Raw genomic sequence first — 9524 nt, 5'->3', positions numbered from 1 at the left:
AGGAATATATTGATAAAATGTATTATTATATAAATATTACTATAATTTTAGATTATTTTCATATACACATATTACATAAACCGACATATTTTTCATCAATACGCGCTGCAATAACACCTTTTAAACGATTTGCACGAAACACAATATTCTGATTTTGTTAAGGAAAGTATTACAGGAAAGTAGTTTTATGTATATACATTATTGATCGTTATACTAATCGTTATTTTCATCTCACACTGTTCCATAACCCGGTGGTTTGGTTATTATTACATATAAGCGAACCGTGTTTCAGAGGAAAACCAAAATGTATTGCTTTTATTGTAACACTACAAACTGATTTTATACGATGACTTGAGTCCCTAGGTCACACACATAGTCTCATTCCGCTGTTGTAGTTACTAGAGATAAATGTCAAAAATTGCACACAAAATATCCATGTGCGCAAGTTCACGTAATTTTTCATTTGAGTTCATAATGTGAATGACCCTAGCGGACAACCGTTTTAGTTAATTGCGTTGCGAGTTAAAAAATTCAAAAAAATACATTAAGATCTTTAAAACTCCAATTATGTGAAACCAATATTCGAAAAACCCAGGTACACAGGTTTACTTGCTAATAATAAGTTGTATCACTCGTTACAAATAGTTACGGGCGGTACAGACATATAGTATCTAACACGAGTTGTCATATCATACCATATATAATTAAACGAGTTTTGGAATTTTGTTAGTAAGCAAGCCTTTGGCGAGCTTACTAACGAATTACCTGGACGAGTTTAATACAATATGGTATGAAATGACAAAGAGTGTCAGATCTTTTTATCACGTGCTTTTAAATGAGCAAATTAATTAAAGGGATCTTTTCACGCTTTGGTAACTTGACAAAATTGAAAAAAGTTGTTTCAGATTCGCACATTTTCGTTTTAGTTATGATATTTGTGAGGAAACAGTAATACTGAACATTTACCATGGTGTAACATAGCCATTATATGCATCTTTTGACGATTTTAAAACCTAAAAATTATAAAGCGTTGCAACGCGAAACGATTGAATAATTTGGAGAGTTCTGTTTTTGTCGTTAAATTTTGTGAAACTACGAAGATTGCTTATATAAGGTATAAAATACGTCCAGTATGTGTACTCGGCGGAATAGCTCAGTAGGCTAAAGCGTTTTTACTTCAGGACTCTGGCAGGACTCCAGGTGTCACTGGTTCGAAACCTGCTCCGGGCAATGTTCTTTTCCTTTTTTAAATTTTATTCTTGATTTTTTACTGGAGCTTTTACGATCCAATGTTTACATTTATAAATATAAAGCATTTAATGAATAAGTTAAAAAATGCCAAAATCTGTGAAAAGGCCCCTTTAAATATTTACGCAAAAATAATGATAAATCCCGAATGTTGTTTACATTTCGTGATGTCATTTGACGTTGCAACGTCATTTCAGGAAAATAACAAAATGCGATTGGTCAATTAACGAAAACTAAGCCAATGAAAACGCTTACAAAGTATATAAAATATGTTTAAGATAAAAATATATGTAATAGTTATATTACATGGAAAACAGGGTATGGCATGTGATAAAATCCATTATCAGACAGATGAATTGATAGAGAAGGACATATCAATAAGCAATTTTATACCGCTGAAAGAAGGGGTGGGGCAAAAAAATAGGCATTAAATGCAATATGTGCAAATTGATGTATGAACACAAAAAGAACCTTAATGTGCCGTATGGGTCAGGCGCAGGCATCTTCGCTCGATCGCAGAATAATGCACTACATTTTATCTTACATTACACATAGTACCGTTAAAATAATAAAATAAGTACTTATAAAGAATGTGGTTACATCAGTAAATAAAATGTAGCAGGGCTCGGTATAAGGAGAACTTATACAGCCTTGCTATATGAGCTAGCTTTTATAGCGACGTTTATAGCGACGCGGTAGAGTGTCTGCCTGATTTGGAACCGTGAGGTCTCTGGCTCGATCCCAATGGTGGTCGGGTAGGGGTGGGGTTCTGACTGGGTAGCATCGGCGCCCAACGTAAAAAAAAACACCATGTGTGTCAGAAGACGTGGCAAAAGAAAATTCGTGGAAGAATTTCACAATTTGAGGGAGGGGTGTAGCAGGTTTTGGTATAAGGAGATTTTTTTCTGCCTTGTTGTATGAGCTAGCTTTTATAGCGACGAGGTAGAGTGTCTGCCTGATTTGCAACCGGGAGGTCCCGGGTTCGATCCCCATGGTGGTTGGATATTGTTCTGGCTGAGTTACAGAAAAATTGCAATGATGATTAAATCATCAAGAAATATGTTTTAGAAATACGTTTTAATCAAATGGGAAGAAAATTCCATCTTTAGTAGTTTGATGTTTTTCTAATTTAAAAGACGGGTTGCTTTACCATCTGGTTTATTCCCCATTTTTTGATTGAAAAAATAATATCGGGAAATATTAAATTTACATAGTTATACAAATATTATTAAAAAGCAACTATTGAGAAATAAGATGTATACAAACTTAATGAAGTTAACCGTCGTATATGTGCACTAAAAAAAATTGTTCCTATTTAATATTTTTCCCAATTTAAATTAAACATATTATATCTTTCAAACGATACTTGACAAAAGTACATCAATACTGCTTGAAATTAAAAAATTTAAATAAAAAGCTTACTTAATTCAATTTCACATTTATCGATATTTGTTCCACGCATAAAGTGGCGGAATATCCCATAGGAAACTCATAAAAGCACAATGAAAAATGAAAATCCCATGAGAAAAGATAAAAAATCTATTGGAAAGGCTAGTTTTTTGCACACAAGTTGCATTATGAAAAATACAGTTATTTTAATGCGATGATAATCAGTTATGGATCACAAAAATGCATATATCCAATAACTGTTTCGTATAGATCTAAGGTTTTCCGGTGACCGGTTTATTATCATCATCAGCATCATCATCATCATCATCATCATCATCATCATCATCATCATCATCATCATCATCATCATCATCATCATCATCATCATCATCATCATCATCATCATCATCATCATCATCATCTCCATCATCATCATCATCATCATCATCATCATCATCATCATCATCATCATCATCATCATCATCATCATCATCATCATCATCATCATCATCATCATCATCATCATCATCATCATCATCATCATCATCATCATCATCATCATCATCATCATCATCATCACCACCATCATCATCATCATCATCATCATCATCATCATCATCATCATCATCATCATCATCATCATCATCATCAGCTTGTTCTTTTAACGCAGCATCACACTATCAAATTTCGCGAAAACATTATTAATTCGTCAAAATTATAAATATCATCATCTTGAGTTTTTTTACGAAGCATCGCACTATTAAATTTCGCGAGGACGTGATAATATCGCATACTTCTCACATTTTACAAAGCACCAATTTATTATATTAATGATAAATACCAGTACTTTATCAACAACAACACAATTACGTTTAACAATACTGCAACAACCAATTTAGCTGCCCTCCTACAACTATTCACCTTAAGGTTCATAACAAAACTGTTAACAGTTAATTCAGATTTAACCTTAAGTGTTTACATTTATTGAAATGAAGCAACATTTAGTTTGAATATCGTTTGCTGTTTTTTTTTAATTTAATTATCAACGGCAGACATGCTAATGCAAACAATGTTTTAAACAATAAAAAATAGGGAAAATAATCAGTTATTGATTACAAAAAGAATATATACAACACTGCTTTCGTAAATAGGCATATTTAAAATATTAAAGATACTTAAGTTTGCAAAATTTCAGTTTCGAAAAGGTTTTCCGGTGACTGCTTGAAAAATGAAATTTCATTTTATTAAATTTAATAAATATTTATAATCAAGTTTTGAAATCCGCCACTAAACATATCTGGTTATATTGTATTGTGTATTTCAGAATGATTTACAGTAGTTGAGAACGACATACAGTGATGTAACGGTTTGAAGAAAATGGAAAATTACGAAATTCTAACTTCATATTTACAGTTATATGTACTGTTTTTGATCTATGAAAACGTCTTACAGTTCCGTTAGTTTCTGCCACCCTTCAAATGCACCGTCGGGTAGGGATGCAAGCGTGTTGTTCGATAAATTTCTAGAACAAAAACAAAATCAACTGCAATACAAAAGATAATTATAATGCTACGAAACAAATAATCAAACTTTTTGAATACGTAAAGGATTGGTTAACGTCCATTTGCTTATGATTTTATAAAGGAAAGACTTTATTCAAACCACGAGTAGAAACAACCAGAATAGTGCAGCATACCGTAAGCGAGGAAAAGAGGAAACCCTCGCAGTCGAGAGGGCATTCAAATGACTAAGGTACACAGCAGTTACATGTTTTTCATTACAATCAAGCAGACCATATACTGACATGTTTATACATAGACAGTACGCCTAGTTGACATAATGCTCGACGCCTACCGAATAATACCAAACAGGGCCCTGTGATTACACAACACAACACAAGTAAACACATTGCTCATGTAAGGTGATGGTGATAAAGATAATGATGAAGAAGAATAAGGTGAAAAAGGATATCAGAGGGAAAAAAAGAAGGAGAAGAAGATGATGATTATGATGAAAGAGAACATTGGGAGATGATGATGATGATGATGATGATGATGATGATGATGATGATGATGATGATGATGATGATGATTATGATGATGATGATGATGATGATGATGATGATGATGATGATGATGATGATGATGATGATGATGATGATGATGATGATGAAGATGATGATGATGATGATGATGATGATGATGATGATGAAAAAGAGATAGAGACTGAGAGAAAAAGAGACCTATATATATATATCTATATATATATATATATATATATATATATATATATATATATATATATATATATATAACACATAAAACAGTAAAACATGGTTCCGGTACTTACAAGACGGTAGCGTTGGGTAGGGAAAGGGGTATGGTCGACAGTTGTTTTCCACTGCATTTTACCCGAGGTCCATCGCAATCACACTTCTCACACTGGCCCCTCGAGACACCCGTGCGCAGTGCAAGAATCAGCGCCAACACGCACGTGAGGTACGCGGACTTCATAGTATGAGGTGTTTTCTAGAGAAAATCAGTCGTGCGAAGTGTAAGAAATTACCACTATTTTTAATTATCCAAATCATAATTGTCAGCGTATTCACTATTAGTTTCACTTGTGGTTTCAACCGTATGCAGTTTTACGATAACTTGAACATGACATATGAATTACATTTATGCAATAATTAATAAGGAAACAAGTTACTTAAGATTTATATTCATGTTTATCTATAGATATTCGCAGTACGTTTAATAATTTAGCACATGTAACTAGTTAAAGCAATTACAAACGGGTGACGAATGATGCAGCGTCTATTCATTAAAGTTTACATGAAGTGATAAAAAGTATGTTAACATATCTAAAAGGGTATAAAACAATTATGTAAAATTTGTATGACATATCAAGTATATTACGATGTTGAGCAGGGAACTAGTAAGAAATAGAAAATACGGAGAAGGACATTCGACAACATCAAATTTATTTGGCTTTGGCCAGTTATTATGAGAAACTCTTTGAAAAGACAATATATCATTGGAAATTGAGAATACGAGTTATATTTTTCTAAGGTTGACTGTTTTCAAATCCAAATAGTAGGTTGTTTCTTGTAAGAGTGTCACGGTACCAAACTAAAGCGGGATTGGTGGAAAGATGTGTGGCGGCCCGGTAGATAAGTCGGGAGCGAGGTGTCCCGGGTTCGTGTCCAGGACTGGCCGTACAACTTTCTCACCCTCTGACTAATACGACTTAACTATGCATAATGAAATATAGTGCCCTGGTCCTAGGACAAGGGTTATTTCCATACAGATTATTCAAAATAAATTTGTATTGCTGACAAAGTAAAGGGAAATGGTTGACAGTTTCAATTTTTAAACATGAGCAAAGAGGACGTTCTACTACTGCATCTCGGAATTTGTCGTTATAAAGGAATCTTCACTGAACGCGAAATCTTGCGAATTTTACCAGCTATTGTAGTTATATTAAATGATTCAGACGATTGTTTAGATCTTTCCCAAGAGAAGACACCGTGTGAGGTAGTTGTATTCTGGCAAAATGGCATTCTTCTCTCACATAACTGTTGCAAGTAATGAGCATTGGTATGCCTGAATAAAAATAACTGATTCGTTGTTTCTAAGGTTAGCTGTCAAGTTAGTGGGGACTGGTATGGGATTAGAGAGGTAATCAGGGCATATGCTGTCTTTTACTTTTAAAAATATAATTAGTTTGTTTCTCTGCATTCTTCTTAAAGGTGTTTGAATAGAGATTTAATATTACAAAAGTAACTCCGAACTGCGTCCCCAAATTCAATAGGCTTTCGGATAAAACCAATATACATTTTTCTAGATTAGACCTGGAGGATGCGTATTTCAGAGACCTCAAAATAACGATAATTCGCTAAGCTTTTGTATTGATGCAGATGTAATGACTTGTAAAGGAGAATTTAACATATAATGTAAATCCCGTACATGATAGATGTGTTTAAGTTCAGATGTATCATTAGTTATCCAAATTCTGACAAATGCGTGTTCCCAAAATATTATTTCAGCCAAGGCTCGCATATAATTAGTGCAGCTGATTCTTCATCACATCGTGCAGTGTCAGTAAATTAATATATAAATAACCCACCCTGTGTATTGTTGAGCTTTTTACCGAATGGCAAGCTATTTGTCTACTAAATCAACCCAGAATACACGCAGTTAAAATGCATGTTAATGTGTGAATATATCAACCTCTTAAACAGTATTGAGCAACGGTTGCATCGAGTTCCAATAATTTTTTAGTTAGCTCGTGGGGTCGAGATAGTCCGTCTTGGTAAAGGAATAACTATTACATGTACATTTAAGATCTTTGCTACCATGGCATTTAAGACGATCTAAAAATATGTCTTACATATGCGAAATGTATTTCTCATTGAAAGCGCTTAATATAATTGTATACTGTTTACGTCCATGCCGCAAAAAAGAGATTTTGAAATGATGTTGTTGTTTTCCCTAATACAGTTAAGTACAAAATTCTACCGAATTATCGTTACTTATCTGAAAAGGACCAATACAATTTATGGAATATGGATCGATTTGGATTAGTTTAGTTAAAGTTAGATTTTAAAATACAATTGTAACTTTTTCCCTGATTTTTGTTGCATTTGTATTTCTTTTCGAGCCAAGTAAAACAAAATACTCGGAGCGCATGCGTATGACGTCAAAACGAGACAATCGTTGTTATTTTCAGCAAAATGATCAATATCAAGAGACGCTCGATATGAGGGAACCGTACGATATGTACCTTACATTTTATGCTACGTTTTTGCACATTTAGTAATGTGTTTTTTTACAAGGTGAATTTCGTAGTATTTGATTTGTGTAAAGATACTTGTTCAAAGTATTTATGAATGGGGTAAATTACTTTAAATAGTTTTAACTGATAAATACTTGTATTGTTTCTAGCAGAAGACTGGTGAGTTGTTTAAGGGCTGTTATATGGTAAACTGTGTGACGGAAAACATTTTCATTGCGCTTTGGGACGGGGGGAGAGGAGCGAAAAATAAAGAACGTTGATTTAAGTCTGCAAATTATATTGCATAACATCTGAACATCTCTGAATAATTTAAATAAGGATGATTAACTTCAAAACATCGCTCGTTATTTTATGTGTGTTGGTTATATTGCAGATATCTATACAGTATATAGTGTCTGATACTATTCGTCTTCTTTTTCTGCCGATTCAGCACTCCTAATAAAAATAGAAGATTTTAAGCCGCTATATGCTGTTAAGAGAGTATCCGTTTTATCATATAAATAAAGTATTTAATTAGTATTTTATAATGAAATACTTACTTCTAAATATGTATCGTATTTAGCGGGAACCGGTTAATAAAAATTGCGCCATGCATGTAACGTATAAAGTGTGTATGTTACGGCATTGCACGAAACAACATCATAAAAACAAGCAATTACGTTGGACCACAATTGGGATAAAAACATTTACGAACAAAATATTTGTATTTATGAGGTAAATGCTAGATATTTATCATAATAATCACTAGTAAAGAAATGCACTGACAGTTCCATTTGCATCATGTGTAAGTTTGTTTTCAGTTGCTTGTTAAAATTCAGCACAATTGTCATTCAATTAAAAGGAAATTTATTTACTTTTATAGAGAATGATAATAACATTAAAATCTTGTTATGTATGTCGATTTTAGGGCTTTGTTTTATGGTTGAATCAACGCACCCCGTACACTTTTGATCGCTCACTAAAAATGAATCACACTAACACATCCATACCTTTGATAATTATAGTGATACAAAAGCATGAATTATTATTTTTGTAATTTAATTGTAAATTATTAAAATCCTTGTGCAAGAACAAATACGGCTTAAGATGCAAGTGAATGTGTAAATAGACATTATTGGTAGATATCACTGAATTAGTATTTAGGTATTATAGTGTTTCTTCCGAAATTTCTTATTGATGAATGCATATGTTTTACGTGACTATAACAAGTGATAGAGCGCGGAAAAATATTGCAGTTTCGTCTGCATTGAAGATGTCGTCAGGATTCTGACAGAATTGTTTTCATGCGCATCTACCATCTCAGGAATGCATCAGTCGTAGTGTCGACGGATCCTGCTTCTCCGCTTACTGTCTTGCAAACAATTCCATGCCAGAGTTTGAAGCGATCTAACCATCCGCTTGAAAACACGCAATCTGGAGAAGAAACGCCGAGTTTCAATGCAAACTTCTTGGCCTTCTCCATCAATTGATCCCCGGATATTGGTAAGTTTAGTTGACGTTTATTTTTTTACCAAGTCAAGAGGGCTGACTCCACTTCCGAACACTTTATTTTGGAATTTAAACGCACGTCCTGCCATAGACCTAAGGTCTATAAAGAGCGACTAACGGCTCTCGTATGCGCTAACATGAGTAGCACTGAAAAAATGCCGCTCCTAGTACTTGGACGCTCACAAAATCCAAGATGCTTTAAGCATGTCAAGTTCCTGCCAGTGCAGTACAAAGCTAACACGAAAGCATGGATGACCAGCAAAATCTTCAAAGAGTGAGTACGAAATGTCGACAAAATCTACCGCAAGAAGAATCTCGAGATCACCATCATCGTCGATAACTGCCCAGCACACCCTGAAGTATCTTATCTCAGAGCCGTGACCCTAGTCTTCCTGCCGCCGAAAACGTCAATATTACAGCCTATGGACCAGAGTATCATACGCTTTCTGAAGATTGGTGACAGAAAGCGGATCGTCATGAAGAAGCTGACGGCCCTCGACGCTGACACTACATACAGCATCAGCATCCTAGTCTCCCTCCATATGATAGAAGCTGCGTGAAACGACATGAAATCCACAACAATCGTCAACAGCTACAGGCGC

General features: G+C 34.2%; 1 long non-coding RNA gene across 1 annotated transcript in view; it reads right to left on the bottom strand.

Moving 5' to 3' along the window:
* Nucleotides 1-4086: 4086 nt before the first annotated feature.
* LOC127855222 (uncharacterized) overlaps nucleotides 4087-9524 on the bottom strand; it is a 14934-nt gene continuing 9496 nt past the window's right edge. The window contains exons 2-3 of the long non-coding RNA XR_008037406.1: nucleotides 4987-5165; nucleotides 4087-4159 (exon numbers count right to left, since the gene is read on the bottom strand). This is a non-coding gene — a long non-coding RNA (uncharacterized LOC127855222). The remainder of the gene's footprint in view (nucleotides 4160-4986; nucleotides 5166-9524) is intronic.

The sequence above is a fragment of the Dreissena polymorpha genome, chromosome 13 (genome assembly GCF_020536995.1).
Source record: "Dreissena polymorpha isolate Duluth1 chromosome 13, UMN_Dpol_1.0, whole genome shotgun sequence".
Classification (NCBI taxonomy): domain Eukaryota; kingdom Metazoa; phylum Mollusca; class Bivalvia; order Myida; family Dreissenidae; genus Dreissena; species Dreissena polymorpha.
This window is presented reverse-complemented; position numbering and strand designations above follow the sequence as displayed.